Source organism: Maniola hyperantus, chromosome 19 (assembly GCF_902806685.2).
Source record: "Maniola hyperantus chromosome 19, iAphHyp1.2, whole genome shotgun sequence".
Lineage (NCBI taxonomy): Eukaryota > Metazoa > Arthropoda > Insecta > Lepidoptera > Nymphalidae > Maniola > Maniola hyperantus.
Genome location: NC_048554.1, coordinates 6,256,994 through 6,284,832, shown reverse-complemented (window position 1 = coordinate 6,284,832; position 27,839 = coordinate 6,256,994). Strand labels below are relative to the sequence as shown.

General features: G+C 35.6%; 1 protein-coding gene across 3 annotated transcripts in view; it reads right to left on the bottom strand.

The window, feature by feature from the left end:
* Window positions 1–20,555, bottom strand: part of LOC117991211 (synaptotagmin-15-like) — a 69,121-nt gene extending 48,566 nt beyond the window's left edge. For 2 of the 3 annotated variants that reach the window (XM_069504926.1, XM_034978761.2), the window contains exon 1: window positions 20,372–20,555. The gene's annotated coding sequence lies outside the window, so the exon portion shown is untranslated. The remainder of the gene's footprint in view (window positions 1–20,371) is intronic. The other variant, XM_069504927.1, reaches the window with a different exon arrangement.
* Window positions 20,556–27,839: the final 7,284 nt, after the last annotated feature.

The following is a 27,839-nucleotide window of genomic DNA, read 5'->3' as shown; positions in this document are numbered from 1 at the left end:
TGTGACGTCATTTTTCAATTCTAACCCCATAAACTGCCTCTATACAATAAAATCACGTCATTTTACAACTACAGTCCAAGACCCTATTGTTTTGTTAATATTTAGAAAAATTTGCAATGCTCAGATAAAATCACCAAGCGAGAATATCCTAATCGAGAACTTATTTCAAAATTTTTAGTTGCTAACTTTTTTCTATGGGGCATCACCCATGGCGACTTTTAGATTAGATTGTTTATTTATTGCAAAATTGTATGCACAATAGGGTCTTAGAATACTTAATTATAAACGTCCAATTACAATCTGCCATCAATGGCGCGTAATGTTACAATAGTAACAGTCACACACAGGTCTAAAACCTTGTTCTAACATCTAATTTGAAAGCGTTTTAATTTTACCTCGCATATAAATACAGAATTAAGCCGTAGTAGGTAGGCGTGATTATATTTATTAAAATTAATTATGAATTAAAAACAGTTATGCGTAAAAATAAATGAAAATCTGTTTTAGAATGTACAGATAAAGCCCTTTCATAATTATGATACCTACCCCACTTGATATAGTTATCTTACTTTATTAGTTCATGAACACATTTTAATTTTTTTGTGATGTAACCCACAAATTCACGGTTTTCAGATTTTTCCCTTTACTTGTGCTACAAGACCTACCTACCTGCCAAATTCCATGATTCTAGGTCAACAAGAAGTACCCTATAGGCAAAGATTTTCTTGACAGACACGACAGACAGACAGCCGGTGAGACAGACAGACAGATAACAAAGAGATCCTATAAGGGTTCCTTTTTTGCTTTTGGAAACGGAACCCTAAAAAAGAAAATTAAACAGAAGAATAATATATTTACAGTACCATAAATTAACGTACAAAAACTCTTCTGTATTTACAACACTAACCAAACCGTTTTGGGCACTTTGTACCATAAACCACAAACTAATGTACCATGTAACGTGCACTTAAGTGGGTTGTAACTTTCTTTTATTATTTTCTTTCTTTCTTTCAGTGTACTTAATTCGCTAACAGCTTTACCTAAAACTTGACTATAGACTTTGGATAATGAAACGCTAATAATAATTTAACTAAAAATAAACGCTGACTTGCTGATCTAAAGGCCAGCTTTTTCATAGCTTTTCCTAAATGAAAATCTATTATAGAAATAGTATCTTTCATAAGCGTTTTATTAAGTCCAAAAAATAATAATATCGAGCTTATATAGTTTTAGCAGTTGTCAATATAATACAACTCCAGTCTCAAAGCCAGAACAAAAATGTTTTAAAAGTAATCATAATCATGTAGGTACAATAGTTCAATAAAACCGTTGGTACCTACTCTAGAAATGAAAGTAAATTAGTATGAAAGTTATTTAGTTGCGTACAATTACTTCTTATAATAAAATAGTTTTCTGTTTGAAATTAATTAAGTAGCTTATATGAAATAAATTATTTTACAAGGTTAAAGAATTTCTTCGTTAACCTTTTAAAATAATTTATATTTATACAAAATGAATACAAACTCAAAAATGGAAATCTAGTAAATTGGAAGTAATGGAATAATTACAATATTTTTGTTTGGACTCAAAATTATCTTTTACTAGATATTCAGTAATAATTTAACGGCAAAGTGCTAAAAATGTTATTTCTCACGGTCATTTAAACAATTTACCTCAGTAATTCGAACATCAATCATTTCTATTCAAAGATGCTCTATTTATAATCTAAATACCCGTATCATTCAAACCTACATTGTTAACCTTATTTTGTATTTTTTTTATTAGCAAACGTCTTCATGATTATATTTTAACTACTTAGCTTATAAAAATATACTTAAATTTAATTTTAAAGCCTGCTATAAGACCTATCTACCTGCCTAATTTCATGATTCTAGGTCAACGGAAAGTACCCTGTAAGTTTATTGACAGACACGACAGACAGACAAAGAAGTGATCCTATAGGGGTCCCTTTTTCCTTTTGAAGTACGGAACTCTAAAAATGATGTAAGTATTTGTAGTAGGTACCTACCTTACGTACACACACATTTTGAACAACAAAATTGCACAAATCTCTGCGGACCACACACTTAAAATTCAATTTGCAACCAATTTCAAATCCTTCAGGACCTGTTGTTTTGTTGTTTATCGGAACATCGCAGTACCTAAACCTACTTTATGTGGGAGTGTATAAAAGGAAGTAAAATAAATTCCAACCGTAGTAGATATCTAATAATTTTACGGAACGAAACCAACCTCTAGAGAAAACTAGTAGTTTCATGAACCAGTATTCCAGCATTCTAAGTTTTTGAATTTATGGTAACCTTTACTGGAAAATAAAATGGAGTATTATGCAGGTGTACAGTGCGACAAGGCTATCTTGGCGCGTGGCGAAAATCGGAACTAACGTTGGCGTCAAGTGTCCCCTTTGTTCTTGTTTGAATATTCTAAGCCTTTGTTCTCCAACAGCGCCCCCCTGTCAATGTCATTCAAGTGCCAAGAGAGCCTTGTAGCACTGTACTAGCATTTTGATTAGTTCAATCTCAAAGGAGATAGTTGTAACCTAATTATTTTGTTCTTTCTATCACTTTATTCGCTTTGCATAGGATAGAGTTGCATAAATTGCAAATTAAAATTATAGGTACACTAGTTGATGCCCGTGACTTTGTCCGCGTTGATATAGACTTTTAAAAATCCCACGGCAACTCTTTCCGAAATAAAAAGTGCCTACCTAGCCTATGTGTTAAGTTAGTGTAACAAATGAACCATTGACAACGTTACTAATAATGGTTTCTTGTTTCACTATGGGACCTAATAATGAACATAATTTAGTAATGCTTAATTGTAGAAAATAACGAGTGCAATAATTTGTTGGCATGCCAATCCTGATTTAGCCAAAGTTGCCTATCACAAACAGTTTCAAATTGGTATACTTACTTCGAAATTTTATTAAGTAAGTTGTGATTCATCCGTCTCCTATTCGGTAGGTCGGGGACCGGGGTGGTCGGGGGTTCGAGTCCCGGCACGCACCTCTACCTTTTTGGGAGTTATATGTGCATTTTAAACAATTAAACCTCACTTGCTTAACTGTGAACGAAAACATCGTGAGGATACCTGCATTCCGAGAGTTCTCCATGGTGTTCTCAAAAGTAGATTGACAGACTTCACAAGTCTGTCAAATCGCCTTTGGCCAGTGTGGCGGATTATGGACTAAATCCTTCTGATTCTGAGAGGAGATCTGTGTTTGGTTGGGGGCTAGCGATCGCGATGGTGATGATGATACTTTAAAATCGATACAGGACATAAGCATTAGGTACCTACCTATCTATTCAACACACGAGTAGAGTGTATTCAACTCATCAAATTAGCAGTGGAAAGGGGTGCGTAGGTGTGTATAATAATATGCACAATATCGATAAAATTCTAATCAAGCCTGATAACTTTGTCACGAATTACGCAAAATTTGTGTTCTTTTCATAGCAATATTAACTTGATTATTTTTATTATAATACAAAACCGGCCAAGTGCGTGGCGGGCCACGCGCAGTTTAGGGTTCCGTAGTCACAATTCAATCACAAATAGGTACAATAGATACAATAAAACTATAATAATATACATTAATATGCAACTCATAATATCTACGTACAATAATTAACCTCGAAAAACAGATATAACTCCTTAACCTGTGAACCCTACTTAGCCATAATAGTTTTCCTTTAAAATTGATTATATATACTACTGCTGTGAACTTTCACGTTCCTATATACTACCATTTGGCAGATAGAGGGTGAGGACACTTGACTCTAATAAAAATTAGCACTTTACAAACGGATCTAGAAATCGAAAATTGATGTTCCCACACCCACAGTATTTTTAAACGACCTATTCAACAATACCCCACACTAAGGGGAAGACGAGAAAAAAAAATCATCCCCACTTTACATGTAGGGTAGCTACCGTAAAAAAAATACTTATTACAATTTTATTTCACCACTTTGTCGGCGTGATTAATATTTATACCCATGCCAAATTACAGATTTCTAGCACTAATAGTCTCTGAGATTAACCGATGACGGACGGACGGACAGACGGACGGACATGGCGAAACTATAAGGGTTCCTTGTTTCCTACGGAACCCTAAAAACGTAGTACAGTGGATATTAGTAATTTTCAGGATTTTCATTGCTAGATATTGTAAATGGTATTTTTTATGAAAGGTAAAAGGTAATATTAGGTATAATGATACCGTATGGTTGTTGTGTTTTATCTGTTATAAAAAGGTCTTTATGGCAGGTATCTGGTTTCATTTCAGTTCAAGAAAATGAGAGTTGAAGATGTTTTTCATAGTATGATTTCGCTAAAGTAAGATAAGATAAGATAAAATTTATTTGCCACAAAAATAAATACAACATAAGTATAACAAGCCATTGTGGCTGATTCCGTTGTTCACAATCTCTAAACTAAACTAAAGTGGCACGTCTAAATCTATTGCTATCACTTTCATAATGTTGCTTGCGGAAAATTGACTAGATTCAGACCTGTTAATTTAGTTTAGTGTAGAGATTATGTACAAGAGAATCGGCCCCATTATTGACATAGATTAATTATAATTATAACAAAACCATTACTGTGCACCTGTTTTCCGAACTAGTAAAGACTGTGTCTCGGAAGACAGCCTTCGGCTAAGGTATTCTACACTTATCCATATTAATTATAGTAATTTAAGATTGCTGATTGAAGAAGAGTTCTGACTGCAATCACACGTACCTAATGATAAATGACGATGCACTCTAAGAGGGTAGCAGGCTAACAACTGGAAAGCTATGTGGCGTGGCAGATACCCCCTAATAGGTATTTAAGTACTTAACTAGAGTCGCTGCATTAGACTATCACATCATGATGACAAATTCAACCAAATATTTACAATCAAAAAGTGTACAATCATTGTATAGTCCGTACAAAGTGACTATTCACGCGCCATTTTAACTCCATGCGTCAACTGGCATGTCAAAAGTACGGGACTAAAATCGTACTTTTGACATGAAATTTGTCACAAAAAGTTAAGTGGCGCGTGAGGAGTCAAATTTAACTCGTTATACTCACTCTGACAATGGTTACCAATTTATGGGTAATAGGTTTTAATTTTGATTATTCAAGGACCCTGATATTTCAGGGTCCATGAATAGTCAAAGTGAATATACGTCTTGGCGGAGGCACTGTCGTGCCCCCCGATCAGAAAAAACTCTAATGCTAAATTACTCGGTGGCACAATCCACGGAAAAATTTGCAGTAATAAAAAATTGATAACACCAACAATAAGAATATAAACCTAGCTTTAATTCAACGCCTTAGAAACTCCAAAAAGAGAGGTTTTGTTTCGCTCAAGGATTGTTGTAATTAACGAAGGAACATTGATAAAAGAAAAGCAGAGCTGGCTTAAACGATAAGAAATAACGCTTCAATTTCCTCCAAACTGCTGACTTGTTGCTAAAGATAAATATATTTAATTAAATGGATACACTGCGATGAATGACTGAATGGTGATGGAATAAAAGAAAAGAGGCCCATGGGAAATGGGTTATTATCAGAGGAACACAAAAAAGAAAATAAGGTTATTATAGAGCCAAGAGCCTTCCCTAATTCCTTTGAAAAATAAACGACTTTTAGCGTTACGAATTATTTGTAGGAACGAAACAATGAATATTGTAAAACATTAAATTTTACTGAATTCAGATTTTTCTGAAAATTCTCCTGGTGCAAGGGTAAGCGATGTGGTCTTTTAAGTGGGAGGTCCAATGTTAGATTCCCGCTAGGAACAATTTAGGAATTTATCTATGTAGGAAAAGCTGATTGAACTGATTTATCAACGCACAGCGAAACCTATAGAACGGATCGGGCTGTTTGGCACGCAGGCCAAACAGACATAATATTGTGACGATAATATAAGAAAGTATTTTTTGAAAATTCAACCCCTAATGGAGTAAAATGACTACGAAATTTGTGTAGTCCATACGGACGAAATCGCGGTCTTAAGCTAGTCTAAATATATGTCTATTCTCCTGGGGTTAGTTAACACCCTATTGGCAACATCGCGCCGCGCCGGTGCCGCCAATTTTTTTGCGATTTTGTCCTCTTAAAACCGTTATGTAGTAAATATGGGCTTAATAAAACTACAATACCTACCCCTTCCAAGTTAGATCGCTATCTAGACTGCATCATTATTACCAAGTACCTAATCACTCCTAGCCTTCCTATTAATTTGGTGGGTGTAGGTGTAACGGATTAATTAATTATTATTAATGACGCCGATAGCGAGATGGTTATTTACATAATATATTGGAATCCGATAAAGATCATAGAGTAACGTGAAGTTAATAATATAGATACGTACTCTGCTCTACTCTACTTCATACCTTTAGAGTGTAGTAATAATTAATTTAGTATGGAGCATGCCATTAGCCCATCTATGGAGGGGTCACGGTAAAAAAGATTGTACTTAGCAAAATATTGCATGAAGACATTATATTATAATATAATATAAGTATGTATATGGTTCTAGGACCTTCCTGGCACTATAATAATATTTTATGTAACAATTTCATGGCCATATTGAGATAGTAAGACCAACTTTTTAAACTAGGTAGTATAGGCGTATACTTTTAATAGGTATGCTACAATCAGTCTGAAAAGTAATGGCAAAATAAATTACTTCCAAGTTCATACTAATTTATTACGAGTGCAATTTAAAATGCAAAGCAATGATACGATCTTCTATTACCCGCCACGGTTTCACAACGTTTCCGTAAAACAAAACGAAATAAAGAAAACTGGACAATTGCGAGTTGAACTCACATGGAGATGGTTCCGTACGATGGTTTTGTAAGTTGGCACGCAAAATATTAAGACATTTACCATGTTAGACCATAGAGTTCTTTGAGTTCTTATAGATTTTAATGTAATCTGTAAGAAAAGAACTAATGTCTGTATTTTTTTCAAAATTTTAGGTTTTGTAGTTTCGGAGATAAGGAAGGGGAATAGTCAAAATGCTTCTATTTTATTAAATAACTTATAAATATTTATTTAAAAAAAATTGGCAATCAAGATCTTTTATTTTGTACCATCATCACAGTACAGTACAGTACGGTACAGTTTGAGAAACTTTTTTAAATTGTATTAATTTGCTCCCCAACAGTGACCTCCATATGGAAAATTCATTATTTACGTTATACATCCATATTTGGGTAACGAAAGTTCACAATAAATGTACCAAATTACAACTTAATCGGCGCAGTAGATTCTGAGCAAATTGGCTGAGACAGACATACACACCAGTGATCCTATAAGGGGTCCATTTTTCATAAGAACGTCGTACGGAACCCTAAAAGTGAATCCTTGGCATGAGTACAATTGAAATAATAGGACTATTTTCCCTTTATTCGTTTTTCTTTTTCAACTTTTGATGGAAGTGTATTTCAAATGAATCATCGTAGGCATATTTTGTTAGGTATATTTTTTTCATCGACCCTATTGTATTGTAGAATACTTTATCACGAACACCAAAAAAGGTCTGTACCCGTAGTACAAGATTTTACGTCTCACCAAACCAAACCAATTCGAGAGTCGAAATACTTCCGCGTTACAGTAAACTGGATCTTAAAGCCTTGTTTTAAAGCTGAAGTTTGTCTACACTTCTACAGCCAGCGCTCCAAGCGGAAACATTGCGAAATTAAAATCAGTGGCATTGAATATTTGACTTCAATTCAAGGCTGTTTAGGTCCATTTTACTGTAACGCGGAAGTATTTCGACTCTCGAATTTGGTTTGGTTTGGTGAGACGTAAAATCTGGTACTACGGGTACTGATAAACTCGCGTGTAAAGAATTGGTCGGTCCAGTTATTGAAATAAAAATATTGTGACCGACCCACATTCTTTTTTGCGACCTTTTTTCATTGACAGACAGCGCTTTGGTAGGTTGAAAAAAAAAAACTCTATAGGTAAAAAGCAGTTATAACAATATCAATTCAATCCTAATAATATTTATATTTATTGTTATACCAATATTTGTTTTGCTGTTTCTCTTGGCTTCGCCCGAGAAAAGATCGGCTGAAGCTCTCGGGCAGCCCACCTACTGCAACGATTTTGTTCAAACTTTTGTAAGCCTAGGTAGGTATGTTTTTGTGCAATGCACTCAACAAACAAATAAATAGAAAATAGAGAGATAGAAAGAGGCGTTTCTTAAATGTTAGCCCACAGAGCTGTGCAAGCAAATGCTCACTTTAATGCCTCGTAAATAATTGCTATTTTTAACGTCTTTGCGCAGTGAGCCATCTGTACCTGAAATGTACTAAGTATTCTATGCCATTTTTTTAACTATACTTGACCGCAATCACATCAAATAGTTGGGCATTATGCAACCTAAAGTGGGGCGCGCCTGCCTACAAGATGACTCACTCTTCACCAAGATCACTCTTCTCTTGAAGAAAGCTGGAAGTGCATTCTCTTGGTATGAATCCGTGAAATTTCGACTATGCAGGAGCGAAGACGTTTATAGATGCCGTGTGGTCTGATAGTAAAATGGCGAAGGTGATATTACGTAAAAGTAAGTAGTCGTCGTAGGTAGATATGTCATGTAGCTCACATTTAACGCACCCACATTGCTAGTTAGTACCTACCTACCCATCAACTGTACGGTAACGTAGCCGTGCAATATTAACGACCCACTTAGTTTGACTGTGATTACGAAGATTAAATGCATCTCTACTCAGCTGTCAAATATTTAAAGCACGTCTATTTCATGCTTGCAAACATCCCATTTAAATGTATGATATTGCAATTGCTTAGTGGCATTAAATAAACCACTTTTCCAGACAATTTTTCATACAAACGATTTCTATGACTCGTTAGAAATAACTAGAATTTCACTTTGGCCAAATAGAAAAGAACGTACCGCCCTTACCCGTCCAATATAAATAAAACGCCTGTGACAGACGAACACACACCGAGGTGATTCCATAAGTGTTCCGTTGTTTATGTTTGGAGCATTTCTGAAGGTACCTACAGAACATTCAAACAGCACAGTCCTAACACGTTTCATGAAGTTTTTCGCATCAGTAGTTGTATATGCTTCTCGTGAACCACATGGGGTTACGTGTAACTTTGATTTGAAACTACGTACCTACTTAATATTATTTTCATGAAAATATTACTTTTATGTGGTGTAAACTCGCAGGCCACTTTCCACCATCGACGACGGCGAACGGCGAGAGATTAGTGGACTGTATGCGGGTTAGATTTAGGAATTTAGGTGTCCATGCGGATCAAAGCCACATGGAGGATTTAAAAGGACTCTTGCATTAACCTAGATAATTCTGCAGAGAGGAACAGTCTGGCACAAGCACTTAGGGGTTCCTCGCATATGCATAATTCACTTCATGGGGTGTTGCAATTTAGCGCCCCGAAGATAGGCGAAAGTGCACAAAGGGAAAATGGAGGGTAGTTGGATAAAATAAACGTGAACACCTTGCCAAATTATGTTTATCCAAAAGTAGCCAATAGCTACTAATTTGTTGAGCTTTTCTATAAAATTTCATTGATTGGTTTATAACTCATACGAAAGTGAATCTGTCTCCCTGTCTGTTACCTTGTCACGGCCCGAGTTTGGAAAATAATTTAGTAAAGATAATAATAATAACTAATAAGTATACTTAACGTGTATTCCGGAGACGGACTATGAAATTCAAAGAGTTTTCACGCAATTAATAAAGATTACGCGGCCGAGGTTGCGGACAGCATCTCATATTCAAATAAGAATCAAACTTCGTTTGTATGGAGCGCGCTCGAATTACACTCCTCGTAAAAGTATACGTAACTCCATAGACCGTGGAAACTTACGAGACGTGTCTCGAATTACGGTCTATTTATAGAAAACGTAATTTTGTGTTTCAAATTGGTTTTGTAACAATTTCGTCGTAAAAGATGTTGTTATTATATAACAGACATCGAAAACGTTGACAAACACTGAAGAATATAAGTAATATTTTATTGTTTATGAAAACACTTGATGAAATGTTTAGCGGTATACGAGCAAATCTATATATCTAAGGAAAAACTTACTGACTGACTGGATCTATCAACGCACAGCTCTAACTACTGGACAGATCAGGCTGAAATATGCAGATAGAATTCTCCCCCCGCTGAAATACGTCAAGCGAAATCCTTAAACACCTTCAAAAATCGTTTGAAGAACTATTATTCATCTATGTAAACAGAATTATGTAGTATATTATAGAGATATGTCATCATAACCCATCACCGTTTCACAGAATGTGTATTTTTATTGCCGTTATAACAACAAATACTAAAAATTACAAAATGGCCGCCATAAAAATTAAAAAAATTAAAAAGTGTTATTTCTTGTACGATGGTACGGAACCCTTCGTGTGCGAGCCCGACTCGCACTTGACTGATTTTATATTACCTTTTGACCTCATTGAAAAATAATCTTTAACGATTTTGCATTAAACTCGTTTTTACATTGATTCTGATTTAATTCTTTGGCAATAGCATTTGTTAGAATTTTCTACCTGGTCTCTTTGTTGTGTAATTTTTTCTTGATTTTATGATTTTTTTTTATAATTTTTTTGTACCAATGGATAGCTAACAAAACGTAGATATTTTTAAAATAATCCGCAGGATAAGTGCCATAGTAATTTTTACAGAAAATTTGCAAGTTATTCAAAGAATTAAATTTAAAAAACGAAAACTTGTACAGTTTTTGGGCTGTAATTTTAAAATGCTTGAAGATTTTTCTTGTTTTGTAACAGTTTATTATTAACAAGGATATGTACTAGCAAGAAATAAAAAAAATGTGATGAAATACATTGTTCCTTTTTTTTATTAATTTTCAAAGTGGCAAACACCCCTTTATCAAGAAAAAATAAAAAAATGAATAACTCGAAAACGATACACTTTCGCATAAGCACTTTAGGGGTTGTTTGATAGCTAATGTCTTGTACTATAACCCCTTAACATAATCGTGTCCTATTTTCCTTTAACCCTGTATATATTTGTGTATTATTAGTATGTGCTGTGTATGTAGTCTAATTTATAATAATATAATATACCTAGGGCCAATTTCGGCTGCCGCATCAACCCGTGCTTTCCCGTCACCATTCCAGCACCTTGAGACCCCAACGTCTATCGGTTTTCCGAACTATGTGCCACGCGCCATGCGCCCATGTTTTGCTATGCCTGAATCCAGCTGCTACCTGCGACTTGTTTGATGTCGTCTGCCCAACTAGGTGGGGTGGAATAAGTAGTAAATAAAAAAACTCAGCGATTATATTATTATGATTAATAGAAGGGGATGGGAGGGGACACGATCTTCAGCAATGAAAAATACGACGCAGGGAGAGAGACATGGATACATGGATATAACTGGAGGCGACAATATGTATCAATAATCCTATAGCAATGGATTAACAAAGACCAAAGCATAAATATTGTCATCGATAGAATGACAGTCGTGATGTATCGGAACATCTGATAACACCCGTGTTTACGCTGAAAGGGAAACATCAATAACTACTCATAACAAAAGAAGTCAACGATGGATTACTTACTCGTACTTCATTATTTCCCTTTACGAAGACTATTTCTTTCAAAGAATATTATAAATCCTCACAATAGTTTATACTCACTAAAGAAGTTGTACCTACGTATAATTAAAAACAAAATTACCCGGCCAAAAAACGGACTAAAAAGTAAAAAACAGCATTCAAAATTTTGCCATACAGTAACCATATTGATTTTTTTTTCAAAAGTTACAGCCAGTGTCACTCGGGATGATTGAAGGGTTCTAATACCCCATACATCCAAATAATATGTTCAGGCATTTAGAAGTTATGGTGGAATAGAGCAACTCACATACGTCATGAGCTCTGAAAATATTACACTCGTTTATTTGGCCAGTCGTATAATAAGAAAAAAATTGCATATCATGCTTTCTACAGGGCACGGGTGTCCTCTCAGTATGAGAAGGGTTTGGCCATAGTCCACCACGCTGGCCAAGTGCGGATTAGCAGTTTTCACACATCTTTAAGAACATTATGGAGAACTCTCAGAGTTCTGTTAATGTTCTCGTATCCAGGTTTCGTCACGTTGTTTCTCAAAACGCTCATAGATAGCTCCAAAAAGTTAGTCCACTGGGCTAGCACAGCTCTGTTTTAATAATTCGACTAAAACTGTCAGATCAGAAGTATTTCTTACTTCGAAGCTTATCTTCACCTGTCAGTCCCATAGCCGGGAATGAAATCTTGCAAATCGTTTGATCTACAGCCACCTATTTGTATCATTTCTTTTACCTGCCTTACCTTCAAATAGGTCAAACAATCTATGCCAAAGCGTATTTTAATTGTGTATTACGAGTAGAGATCGCTATTGTTTCTGCTTTATCTTGACTTATCAGTCAATGGTATAAAGAAAAGACTCGCACACGTACGGTTCCGTACCATTGTACAAGATACAACACTATTTAAATTTGTATTTCGACCATTTTGTTTATCCGTTCCTAATACAAAGTTGAAAACACAAAATCACAAAAGCAATGTATATTTTATTATACTGTAGGTAACAGGAGAGTTATCTGGGAGTATTAACAAATCCAGATCCAAAAATTGCTTTCAAACTTTATTCATAACGTGATACGACCATCGTGATAATTCAGTACTTTATATTTAATGAGGCTGGTGGTTATTCTACGAGCAGAACTGGAGCAAATGGATAATAATTGATGTTATTTCCTATACGAGACCATAGTAACTTCTGTTCTGCAATTTATATCCACCGGAAGGTTCGGCGGTAAATCTTTGTTAGAAAGGCCATAATTAATTGAAGGATAAACACATTCACTTGAAGGCTACCTATCAACTATCACACAGAGTAACACCTCCCTGGCGCAGTGATAAGCGCTTTCTTATTAGCGGGAGGTCCTAGATTCGATTCCTGGCAAGGATTTGGAATTTTATAATTTCTAAATTTCTGGTCTCGTCTGGTGGAAGACTTCGGCCGTGGCTAGTTACCACCCTATTGGCAAAGCCATGCCGCCAAGCGATTTAAAAGGAACTGAGGAAGAAAACGAATTGAAGGCGAAGGAGTAACAAAATCGTGAAGCACGCTCTCCAAAATATATCCGACTAGCTTATGCCCGCGACTGCGTCCGCGTGGACTACACAAGTTTCAAACCCCTATTTTTCCACTTTAGGGGTTGAATTTTCATAAATTCCTTCGTAGCGGATATTTACGTCATAATAGCTATCTGCATGCCTAACCCGATCCGTCCAGTAGTTTCAGCGGTGAGTTGATAGATCAGTCAGTCAGTCAGCTCTTCATTTTATATATGGTACATAGAAGATAAAAGCCCGATAAAAAGGTTAGCAAAGCCTCAAAGAGGTGAACAATAGAAAAGCAATAAATCTTCAACTGAAATCTCTATATTGAGATAATTTGAACAAATATCGCAGGCCTTACAAAGACAAATGCTGATGCAATAATGGGAGTCACTAGACTCGATAAAAATAGTATAAGAGAGGATAAGACGAAGTAAGAATTCCAATATCGAGCAGGCCATTCCTTTCTTAGTACCGAGCACGGCGTTTTATAAAGAAACAAGTAAGTAGCCCTATGCCGTTTATCATATGAATGATAAAATCTCACAAATAAAAAGAGCACAAATTGTCAAATTAGGTGAACATCAAAGCAAGGCTTTAGCAGTAACATGTGGTGTTCCACAAGGTTCTATTTTAGGCCCGTTACTTTTTTTGGTCTACATTAACAACATCCAAGAATTAGGATTGCATGGTCATTTAACTCTCTATGCAGACGATACCTGTTTGTTCTATTTTGGGCCATCTATTGGAACTCTTATTAGTCAAGCTCAAGAAGATTTAAACACTTTGTCTGCATGGTTCAAATATAATCTACTAACGATAAATATTTCAAAAACATCCTACATAATCTTTAAAGCTAAAAACAAATTAATTCAATCGTATCAACCTCTTACAATTGACAATACTCCGTTACATCAAAAACACAACGAAAAATACCTTGGATTAAGATTAGATAATTATTTAAACTGGAATACTCAAATTGAACATCTTAGAAGCAAATTGGCAGCAATGACTGGGTCCATCAGAAATCTAGCACGAACTATACCACGTGAGCTTCGTTACACTATCTATAATACACTAATTAAGCCTCACTTAATGTACTTGATTGAAGTCTGGGGAAGTGCTGCCAAGACAAGATTAGCTCATCTACAAACTGCTCAAAATAAAATAATAAAAATTCTTTTCACATATCCCTTTCGAACACATACTAAAAAACTTTACATCGACACTAAAATTATGAACATCATCAGTTATATATATACAACACATGTATTTTTGTTAGGAAAACTATAAATAAAACAATCCACACAAATATCACATTTACAAAAATTAAAACTAAAACTCGTCGAGCCAGTTACCTTATCCTACCCAAAACTAGAACAAATTATGGCAGAAAAACCCTTACCTATGAAGGAGCTAAACTTTAAAACCAAATACCTGCACACATAAAAAATGTACACTCATTCAATGCATTTAAAACTGAATTAGCTGCTCACATTATGAGTAATGCGAATCACTTCGACAAATGCATTGAATGAGTACCTAAATGGCGAATATTTGTAAACTTTATTCTTAGAATTAAGTTCTCATGTAAGTGACTTTGTCTTTATGAGAATAAACTTCTTTAAACCTAAACCTAAAATCCAAAATTAATCTTGTAGGTTATTTCTCAATGTTAATATGCACTGTTGCACATAAAATGATACCTAAGCCTCTTTTAGAAGGTTAATAATAATATTGCCGTTCGAAATTATCCATCCAAATTTCCTTTCAGCGTTTATGCGTAAATGTTACGGTCATCTCTAAGACTATAATCCTTTCTCCCACGGGTCTATTTGACAGTGACAGAGTGCCTACAAAAGTGTTACAAACGAGATAACAAAGATATTTCTAATCTGTAGATAAAATTTAAAGTCCTGACTGACTGGCTGACTGACTGACTTATATATCAACGCACAGCCTAAACCGCTGGTCATAGAGACATGAAATTTGGAGTGTGTGTTCTTTGTAAAGAGTAGGTGTCCACTAAGAAAGGATTAAGCTAGTAAAACAATAAAAGATATAATTATAGAATAGAATAGAATAGGTATATTTTTATTAGTGCTTTTGAATCGCCAACTAGTTTAATTTACCACTATATGTAGTAGTTATATTATTTTTGCACTTTTATTTGATTTGGCTTTGGTTGTATATCAAATAAATTATAAGTAAAACTACAAAGAACTAAGAGTCAAATTCAAGAGTCAAGAAATACATAATTAATTCACTTAAACTGCGCACCTTATACTGCAAGCTGCAAGAAGGTATTAAAGTACAAACAATTAGTCTTAATACACAATAACAAAATGAAAATTAAAGATTGAAACGAGCATGTATAACCATGACAGGTGTACGTAGGAACACCTAAAATAATAATTATTAATAAAAAAAATATTAGGATAATTAAATGTGGACGCCGAAATAGGTACGCATACATACGCATTTAATTATTATAAATAAATAATAAATAAATAAACGTTTATTTCAGACCTTCATAGATCCATAGTTTGTTAGTATGTTAGTTACAATTTTTCCTTAAATAGTAAGTTAGTATTGTTAGTTCATTAGTGGGTAGGTACAATTAATTTTATTTTACTGACCCAATAGCTACCGCCACACAGTGGTGTAGTATGGGACAGTCAGGCCTGGCAGCAATTACTTTTAGGATGCCGTTGTCGCTGGTACGTAAGCGCTGCAGGAGAGATGTCGCTTTTTTGCGCATTATGGCAAAAAAGTCACTGGTGTGAGCGTCTGCAAACATTTTAGATGCGCTACAGCGCCACGGCAACCTCAACAGCATCCTAAAAGCGTTATTATATTGAACACGCAGGGCGCTGTAGGCTCGGCGTGTATATGTCACCCATAGTGCACCGGTATAGAAGGACTGACAGAACGCTTTAAATAAGGTTACTTTCACGTCTGCAGTGCATCGGGCAAACCTTCGGGCGAGCATATTGCCTCTTACCGCCAACGCCCTGCGTTCTCGTTCAATATCCTCATCATCTCTTAGGTCACTCGTGACAATATGACCAAGATATTTAAACTTATCCACGACCTTAAGAGGTTCACCACCGAGACATACGGGTGGAACATGGCGTGGCCGTATTTTCGGTGCCTTAAATACTAATAATTCACTCTTTTTTGAGTTATATTTTAGGCCATGCTCCTCCGCGTATGTTTCGCAGATGGAAAGCAGCTTCCTTCCTTTGCACACGTGAGTTTATTTAGTCTTTAAATTAAATGTAAATATTTTGTACATTTTTTATTATTAGACATTTCTTTTTTTGAATTCGAATTCGAATTTCAAATTATAGTGTAAACTAAATGGATGCTTACAAGTTTTAAGTACCTAAATCATACAAACGTGGATTGTGTTTGATTTGATTTGATATGATTGATTTACAAATAGAAAGTACTAGCTGACCCTGCGAACTTCGTTCCGCCTAACAGTCGATTCAAATTTTTTATTTTTTTTAAAAATATCAATTCACTATCAGAAATTCTAATATCCCCACGATTTAGGACTTCAGTACTTTGCAGCATCAGGATTGAGGAGTTAGGATCCGAAGTTCAATGGTGTAGCCTATGCTTGGTACCTAAAATAATTTTGCATCATCCGCAGTTCCTGAAACATTATAGTTTAGGAGTGCTGTACCCTACATCATCAGGGTTGAGGAGTTGAGACTTGAAGTCTGGTACCTACAATATGAATTCACTATGAACACTTCCTGAATCTTGATAACTCAGGCGGGCAGTAACCCTGCAGCATCAGGATTAAGGAGTTGAATCCAGAATTTTTTATGTGACCACCACGAAAACGTTTTTTTTGTTGATTTAAAAAAAAAATTGCAAATCGGTCTAGAAACCTCGAAAAAATCGATGTAGAAAAAAGAACCTCCTCATTTTTGACAGTCGGTTAAAAACCGATTACCTTGAAATATTTACGGAACAATTTTTAAAATATCCCCTTTCTAACAAAAAAAGAATGAATGAAATCGGACTACGCGTTAATGAATTACAACTCAGTATACATTTTAACTTTCATCCCCTCTCCTACGGGAACCATGCTGAATTTCGGGATAAAAAGTATCCTATATCCTTCCTCATAGTATGACCTCAAATCGTACCAAGTTTCATTGGAATCCATTCAGTAGTTTCAGCGTGATGCGCGGCCGTGATACAGACAGACAGACAGACAGACAGACAGATAGACAGACAGACAGACAGACAGACAAAAATGAAAAAAAATACAGTTTTGGGTTCAGTATCGATTATAGAGTGCCCTCGAAAAAAAATTTTCAAAATATCTTCAATGTACAGAATTTGACCTGTTACAGTTTTATTATAAGTATTGATTGATGATATCGTAATAAGTACTTTGTTTCATCAAACTTTGGTAATTTTTTCAAAAGCATTCGTAAAAGTTTATTTGAAAAAAATCTTTATATTTCCTTGAGACGTAAAAATGAAAATATAGAAATTCTTAACTCAAACTATTTTATTGATATCATTTTTTACGTCGATGTCTTTTGTTTAAATAGATACCTATTACAAAGAAAATACAAGCAGTCGAAGCATTTATAAAGGTAATATTTCTTATATTTAGATTCCGGAGAGAACAGGAATTGATAACCTTTTGGAATCTGGATAACTCCACATAATAAAGAATACCCGTAAATTCGTAGAATATATTGCATACCTACACTGCCAAGTATTTACTAAATTAATTCGTACTCACAAACAGAACATGGTTTCTTGAATTTAAAAAAGCCAAAGCCGAAGGTATGATATTTGCATAACGTAGGTGTTCCATTTAAAAAACGAATAACGAATAACGTGCACGAATGAGATTACAATGATATTTATGTAGGCGGAAATACCATACTAATTTCTTTACAAATGCCGCTCGTAATAATTTCTTTATATAACCTTCCAACTAGAACCTCAAAAAACAGATGTAGTTTCGACGCTGGACTATGAAGTGGAGTATGAAGGTACTTTTAAGAGATCTTAACTTACTTACTTACTTTAAAGAGACAAGGGAACAATTAAAAGCGGCGATAGTCTTGTGCTTAAGACATCGGCCTCCTATTCGGGGGTCCGAGGATCAACCCATCCCGGACTAACTTTTCGGAGTTTTGTGCGTTTTTAGCAATTAAATATCACTTGATTTAACGGTGGGGGAAAACATCGTAAGGAAACCACCATGCCTGAGCAATCTTAATGTACTCAAAGCTGTGTGAATTCTGTCAGGTGTAGCGTGGTGGCGATAGTGCTGGATTTCCCAGGATAAAATTAATATAGTCTGACAGCCCCGTGATACAGACAAATTTTTGTCAAAATTGGTTAAACGGATATCCCATGAAAAGCTTGAACACAGACAAAAAGAACATTTCGTATTTATAATATTAAGTAGTATGGATGATAATTATTATTTTAGCAAAATGGTTCCAATATAACTATTAATTAAAATCTAATAATTGTATTTTATCAACCCATTTGTGCACAAATGCAAAATGCATCATATAAATCCCGTTACAAAATTATAAAACCGCACAGCAATATGTCAGGTTTTAGTTTGTCATAAACCTGAAGCTCGGGGATAATGTGTAAACATAAAATGAGCCACAACACGAACAACATTGTTGAACTGTGTACTACAAATTACAATAGTTCCATTAGATAATGAAGCCATCCAGCGATAGTTAAGCTTGATAACTCCGAATATCAAGTCTTGACTATCATGCGATTATCAGATTTAAGTGTCGTCCGGGGTTTATAACGGAATAAGATTAAAATTAAGTCGTTTCCTACGTTATAGTACGCCACAGGTCGAAATGGCAATCGGGGAGATGCTCCTAGTCAATACGCACCTTTACACAGATAAACAGACTAAAATAATATTATTGATCAACTATCCATAATATTATTTTATGTTTGAACTTTATGAAGTCAAACTATTTATTACCTCATCCAAATTGGTGTAGGTTATAGAAGCTATTTTAAACTAAGTAGATATTAGATTAGATAAATATCTAGTAGCGACCCGCCCCAATTTTTTACGGTTTAATTCACAATTTATTATCATCATTGCCGGTGGGGTCGCTTATTTTTGCAAAAGTTCATAAGTTATACCTAGCCTTATATTTTTTTTAGATAATTGCCTCTTTCTGTTGCTTAAAACTGTATGAAAATCCGTACATTTAGTTTCTGAGATTAACCCGAACAAACACGAACTGTGCGTGGCGGGGATAAAACAAAAAGTGATAACTTTTCAGTTTATAGACAACTAAAAACCGGCCAAGTGCGAGTCAGGGTCTCGCAATGAGGGTTCCGTACTGCAGTCTTATTTTTTCGACATTTTGCACGATAATTCAAAAACTATGATGCATAAAAATAAATAAAAACCTGTTTTAGAATGCACAGGTGAAGACCTTTCATATGATATCCCACTTGATATAGTTATCTTACTAAGAAAATTGAAAATACTAATTATTAGTTTATGACCACAATTTAAATTTTTTTGTGTGATATAACCACAAATTCACGGTTTTCAGATTTTTCCCCTAATACCAGCTATAAGACCCACCTACCTACAGACAGACAGACAGACAGACAACAAAGTGATCCTATAAGGGTTCCGTTTTTCCTTTTGAGGTACGGAACCCTAAAAATACACCGTAATATCACGAGCTATTTGTACTATTCGCCCTGATTACAAAAAACAAGTCCTTGGAAACGTGATATCCGTTTTAACGATGGCTAAAATAATCTTTGTTTGAAAATACCTATTGTAACGAGAATACTATGTTTCGTAATACTTAATTAACGTTGAGCAAAAATGTTACGCTCAATTTACTTGCATGTATTTTTCCTTGTCAATAAGTACCTATAAATATCATTGTACTTAAATCACGAGTAGGTAAATTTATTTATTTTCAGTGAACTCAGAAGGAAATGTTTTAAATATTTTCAAACATGGCGAGCCCTAAAATGAATTGCAGTTTTATCACCTGTAAAACGGAAATATTCATTCCAAATACACCACCAGACAGTTTACTTATTAATCTAGTTACATTCACACAGTCAAACTTTAACACAAGTCATGCAATATCCAACAGGTGTAGGTACCAGGGAGGTATACGACAGCTACAGGTGAGGCTACTTACCTCGAACAATAAAACGCGCACACTTAGTTTCGAAGAGAAACTTTAGTTTCGATTTCTCTAAAGTCTAAACACACATCAGCATGCTTTTCTACTTTGTTATGCTTACATATAACACTCGGCGGTTATACTTGGAGGAAAAAGTCGAGGTATTTTCCTCTCGATTGCGAACGCACGAAGCTTAAGGGTGTCAGCAAGCTACTGTTGGGCGATAGCGGCAAACTTGTGAAAAGCGACTGCGCATGTGTCTTGCAAATAAAATGTAGATACACTGTAACACCATAGTGGTGGACTTTCCTTGCATTGCTGAAGCTCTATCAAAGTCTCATTTTGCGTCGTGGAATCCTGTTTATTATTGAGGTCCAATATCCAATACACGAGTTGAATACACGAGTTCAATGTATTCTGGTTAGTATATTGTCTCGTTGATTCATAATTTCACCTATTACCTATGTAGGTACATTTTTGTGACATATCCATTTACAGTATTAATTCATAGTATGAGCTTATTTTGTTCATTTCATATTACCTAGTTGATGCCCGCGACTTCATCCGCTTGATTTTAGGTTATTGAAGAATTATGTGGGAACTCTTGACTTTCTAAGTTAAAAAGTTGCCTTCACGATGCACTATACATATATCTATATAATAGATGTTGTCCACAAATTCGCCCACATGCATTTCGGTTTTTAAAAATCCCTTGGGAATTCTTTGTTCCAAGGATGTAAGCTAACTTTGTTTTAAACGTAAAAATCAGGTAAACAGATGGGCCGTGAAAACCACGGGCAACAGAAGGAAACGTTTAAGTGCGGAAACCAGCCCAGAGCGAAGGGCCGTAAAAACGTAGCAGATAGACACACTTTCCCATTTATAATATTAGTATGAATTCTTATGCAGGCAGTGTAGATTCTACACTGCATTGCATGTATGAATTATTTGCAAAAGGAAATAGGTAGGTATCTTACAATTTCTCTTTGAACGTCTTCGTATTGCACGCAAGGGGTTGGATTGCCTTGTCTTTATAGCCTTCTAATATACATAATGTATAAATTATTTCTTCACAAATTGCAAACAGATTATGCAGCTGCAGCCCAAGCAAAATCAGTGCGACAACGTTTCTCGCGACTTTTCGGCGACAAAGCGCTCCAAATGTCTCGAGTGAGATGAATCCTACTGTATACTTAGTGATTTTACTGTCACACAATGTTGACAGAATACGAGCGTCGAAACACAATAACGTTAGAGTAAAATAGACCTAAAGATCCCTGATTTAAAGTCAAACAATTAGTACCACCGATTTATTTTCGCCAGATTTCCGCTTGGAGCGCTGAATGTAGTTGTATGCACGAATTTGGGCTTCAAAAGAAGGCTGTTAAAGATAATATTGCCTTAACGATAAAAGATTTCGACGCTTGAATTCTATCATCGTTGGTGACTTGTAAAATCTCATACTAAGCACACTGATCGTGCTTAAACTGCTAGTAAGAGCTGGCGCTTGTTACAGTGGTAAGTAGCAAAAGCTCAAAGGTAAAGTTATAAATTAGTACATTTTCTCACCTTGGCCTATTTAAACGTTTCCCCTTGACACCAAGTTTGCATCTGGTACGCGTAGCCTTTGGCTTACAGCACGGAAAGACAGGAATTATATTCTTTGTGAATTCAAATCACGCTGAAATAACTTTTTAAATTATTCCAAGAAGTCGGAATAAAAAAAAAAAAAAAAAAGTCGGACAAAGTTAGAAGACATAATACTTTTCGCATTTTCTTAGAGTTAAATACCAAGTAGAAATACATTTTTTACATCACTTTTTTACTCATAAATAAAATACCTAACGCATTTTATAAATTCTCCATTTCAGTATTAGTTTCGAGTTTTAAATAATTAATTTAAGAGAACCTAATAAGTAGGTACTTAGTAAGTATTTTTGTTTCAAGTCTTGCGACGGATTTTATGAAAATTGGCGCTCACAAATTCTGCTGTTTTGAAGTTATAATTCCAACACTTCAGTAGACAGTAGGTAATAGGTATATTATAATTTGTTATTATAATTTCTAAAATCTTTTATATCTTTTAGACACGGAGTTTCAGTATACAAACGCTGATTACGATCATTCCCTGTCCACTTCATGCGATGGCTCGGATGATGAAAGAATGAATGAATGAAGGGTTCTGTACAATTTCCTTGTTCTGTACAATTTATGGTTTATTGTATGGAAGCCCCCTGAAATATTTATTTTATTCTGTTTTTTTTATTTGTCGTTATAGCAGCAACAGAAATACATCATCTGTGAAAATTTCAACTGTCTATCACGGTTCATGAGATACAGCCTGGTCACAGATGAACAGACAGACGGACAGACAGACGGACGGACAGCGGAGTCTTATTAATAGGGTCCCGTTTTACCCTTTGGGTACGGAACCCTAAAAATGGACGCCAAGCCATGAACATGAAATTTTAAATTGATCTGATCTACTCATCTATTGATCTTTCCTGATCTGGAAATTTCGAGATAAGTCAGTCTCATCTGTTTGACTTTTGCATAGCCACTGAATTAGAAATAGAATCTCTGAGATCGTACTTCTTCAACTATTCAAAACAAAATCTTAGATACGATGCATGCTCTGTTATACCTACTAAATTTAAGTCACGTTCGGCTCCCAATATGCTGAACATACTCTGTCTTTATGAGCCAAGAGCCTGTAGTTTGTTTTAAACATTTTGATAAAAGCTGGAAACTGATAATATGGTGTTTCTAGTGCGTTACCTGGACATGGTGAACTAGATATTCGAGCTCATCTCGTGAATTTATCCTACTAATATTATAATTAATGTGAAAGTGTGGATGTTTTGATGTTTGGATGTTTGTTACTCAATCACGCAAAAACTACTGGGCGGATTTAGCTAAAATTTGGATTGGAGATAGATTATATCCTGGATTAACACATAGGCTACTTTTTATCCCAGAAAATCAGAGTTCCCGCGGGATTTATAAACGTAAATCCACGTGGACGAAGTCGCGGGCATTAGCTAGTAATACATAAATTTAAGGTGTTCTACCATGAAGATATTTCAGGAGTCCTTCTGACATTGTACCGTCTGATGCATGATATGAAACAAGTGCTACAAAGTTTTAATTTCGGGAATTTTTTGAAAACTATTCTAAACACGCCGAATCTTATTAAGTCTTGACAGAGTTGTTTTTTTGATTTATTTTTGTATTCAGTAAATTACCTAAAACTTCTACCTGAGTCAGAAAACAAAAAAAACATTTTACTTTTTTTTAATACTAAAAACATCTTCTAAACCGAGTCACAGCTGAAAATCAGCGTCCTGTATTTTATGCGTGTTAAAGCATATTATGATGCAATACATTATGCTGAGCTGTACAGCCATTTGGGGTGATGTCACAGATGAAAATGTTACGTAACAAAACATACAACTTAACTTACCTATCCATCCTCCTATCCTAATCCAACGAAATCTAAGTATATTTTGTTCGGCACTAAACAGCAGTTAAATAAAGTTGTTACGCAAGGTGACGATATAAATATAAGTGGCAATGCTTTGGAGCGTGTCTACCTAGCGCGTAATTTGGGTTTGCTAATGGACCCCGACCTGAGGTATGAAGAGCATGTAGCGGAGAAGGTTCGCAATTGCTTCTATCGACTGAAGACAATTTACAAAGTCCGTCATTATCTCTCACAGGAACTGCGTATTCAGTTGGTGGAAGCGTTGGTTCTTTCAAAACTAAATTACGCAGATATTGTGTATGGACCCCGCCTATTATGTAGGACGAAACGGCTCATTCAACGGGTGCAGAATGCGTGTGCACGTTTCTGCTTTGATATTCCTCCGCGAAATCATGTCACTCCTTTTTTGAATAATCACAGATTACTAAAAATGAGATCGCGGAGGAAACTGCACCTCGCTGGCTTACTTTTTGGAGTAATTAGGCTGGGTAAGCCGTTTTACCTTGCTAATAAGCTAGTCTGGGTCGCCGATGGTGAATCGGATCGTCTGAGAAGCTGTCGTAATCGGCTTCGGGTTCCAATTCATCGTACTGCCGCTTTTAGAGGATCCTTTACGTACTCCGCAACTAAGTGCTGGAATAATATTCCTCCACCAATCAGAGACTCAAAAACTATTTCTACTTTTAAATTAAAACTAAAAAAATACCTTTTAGATAAGCAAGTGGAATTCCAGGATCATGTGGCGGAGTTCTCATTTCTGTAGTTTCATGTATACGAGTATTATGTGTATATATTTATATATGTGTATATGTATGTATATATAGCTGTGTTTTATATATTATACACAAACTTAACCTGGTGTTAACATTTATATTAAGATAATATTTATATACCTATAATATAATTATGTATGTGTGCTTAGTCTTTGTTTTAGTAATAACTAGTATAGTTACAGTCTGTGTTAGTATAGTTGTTGTAGGCACCTTCTCGGCATCGCCAAAATAGAAACATTATTTTATTATTTTACTGAGTTCCTAGAAAGGCATTCGTATAATGCTGTCGGCAATAACTTTTTTTTTTTTTTCGCCGCCTTCTAGAAATCCTAATGAACAAAAAACATTTTTAGTACTCTATACGCGGACAAACAAAAAAATAAGAAACGACCAAAGTGAGTCGTTCTCATAGCAATAAATAATAGGCAAGGCGCCATAAAGCGATAGTTCTGAATACAGCTTTTACGCTCGAGGGTACGAAAATGCGAAACAGATGTGGTTCAGATTTTACCATTGCAAGTTGCAACTAGAGAATTTTTTCTGCCGAGTGATTTTTGTTGACAGAGAAGGCGATAGTTTGGAGGAAGCGAGAGGGGACAAACTCGGAAGCGGGGGAGACGACACGAAAAAAGGAGCGCAGGAGTCGCACAAGACAGTTGGAATCAACCTCGCAAAGGGGACAGAAGTGTGACGCGGGAGTGCCACGACGAAGCTCTACGTTTCCGAGCGGCCTTCCTTCCTTAAAATCTCTTTGTTTAACGAGTTTGTCCGTGTACCTTTTATCCTTAATATCTGTATAAAGTCGATAAGTGGAAATTAATTAAAGCCAGTGTTAAGCAAGACGGTCTACACTTTCCAGTCTATGGGTAATGTACAACTTAAACTGTCTTATTATGTAATATCCGAGGATCTCTTAAAATTACAACATATAATTGCTTGCCGGAATTAAATATAGAACGTGATTTTCAAAGTAATAGAAGCGAGTATACTATCGACATGGATAATAAATTACCTCTACAAGTCTGGAATGGCTTAGATCAAATTTGTCTGAGCTTATTTCTAATCTTCTTAATACTGCTGGCTTGTATAATGTTCAAGGAAGCATGGGTCAAGTGCACCCAATGGGTTAGTGGTTACAGACCTAGCCGCGATCCGAAAATACTTAACATAGAAATGTTAAATTTGTGAAAGCCAAGATAGGTTGCTTTTACGATGTCCTCGGATATGATTATTATGTTCGCTGTAATAACACATGTTGTCTGTATTTCGTGTCTCCATATGTAAAAGGTTCGTAGGACTGTAGCTTATAGACTGTACTTCTAAGATTAATGTACATAATTGTAATTTAAATATAAAATGTGTATATAACATCAGCCCAAGGGTTTTTTGGTCAGGGCATTCTATTTTTCCCTTGAAAATATAGCATGGCTTTTGAATAGAGTGCCCGACCACTGGGAAAAGAAACATAAAGGACTTTTCTTCCAGTGGTCAGAGTAGAGTTTTGCTCCATCAGAGATTTGACTAATACATTTAACAAAGTAAAGTACAATAAATAGATTTTGAATTAACCAACCTCTTTCATTTATTATAATATTAGTCTGTTTTTCAAAAGAGGTCAAGAGATAAGGGGCTACATCGATCTATGGTCTGAGTCAAACAAGAGATTAAATTATAGCTCAATGTAATAATATTATTACTACCTATCTATGTGATATGAGCCCTTACCGCTTGACGCTTTCGTGAAATGAGTTACCCTACCTAGCATTATAGAGACAATAGACAGTGTGAAACAATAGACGAGAGGAACTAACTACCTCTTTGCCACGCAAGGTTCATTCTTTCTTAGAATTATTGATGAACTTAACCTCATACTAACTCGAGGACAAAGAGCTATTTCCAATACCTTCCATAGCTAGTTAATACCGGAATAGGTCTCTGTAGATATCTTAATCTAGACAAGATAGAATGCTACCACCTTAGTAAGCTACCGTTTGCAAATACTGTACTAGCACATAATTTAAATTGCTAGCTTTAGTACGATACAACGACATTGAAACGAGAGGAGGATCTAGCTGCTGTTGGGGACTTCAATGAGTTGAAAGTGCTAAGTAAACATACTTTTCATCTGAGTCTAAGTACATAACGGGGCGAATGGCATTTGGTATAGTGACAACATATATATATACATATCGTCTTACCTTTGGGTTCGACTATCATAGCTTGGCTGTTCCTGATGGGCAACCGCTAGCGGCATCGTCTGGGCATACCAAACACGCCCTCCCCAGCACGAATGAGTTGGTTCGACCTGACTTGGCCAAGTCAAAAACCATACCATAACAATTTATATATATATCAAAATCCATGGTACATGGGGCGGGCTCTAAGCCCACATAGTTAGCTCCTGGCACTAGTTGTCAGTCGAGGATATAACCGCTTCTCAGCGTGATAAAAGGACCAACTCTGTGCAGCCCCCATAACTTGATATCAAGGCTGTTTTAACAGCGTAGGGATAATCTCAATGCTACGGGACGATGGTTAGAATGGGCTAGAGACTAGAATTTCTAGTCTAGCACTTGGGCGGCATAATTATCTCCCTCATCCCGTTTCGGAAAACCCTAATTTCATACTTGTTCGATCAGCCTTAGTCTTACGCTTGCGCGAGATCTAATTGGCAAAATTCATTAAATAACATCGCGAGTACCTATAATGGGACGGGACGAAAAAAGCCAACCACTGTTTACCCCAGGAACCCAGCTATTTTGAAAAGGAATTCTAACGAATTCACAAAGGAAAGTACCGCCAAGGTACCTGAATGCATTCGCTCACTGTTATTGTACTGTGACATGACCGGTACACTACCGAGCACCGACCTATTATTTTACGAAAAAGGGGATTTAGTTACTATCTATCATACTGACTAGATTGATTAGCCACTTGATTAACTTTGAACGAAGTACATGTCCTTCCATTTTATTGTTTGAAAAGAAAATTTGACGATCACGCAGTCGGGCCACCACAGAAAATGGTACCGCAAGACCAGGATCCAGATACGTATTCGAAATAACGATACGACTGGATATAAATAAAAAGAAAAAAATATATATATATGATATACACAACGTAGAAACAGTAGGGACCATTTGCAAACAACATATGGAGAGACAAAATACAGATTGCATGTTATTGCATATAATATAATGATTATACTTAGAAATGTACAATTTAC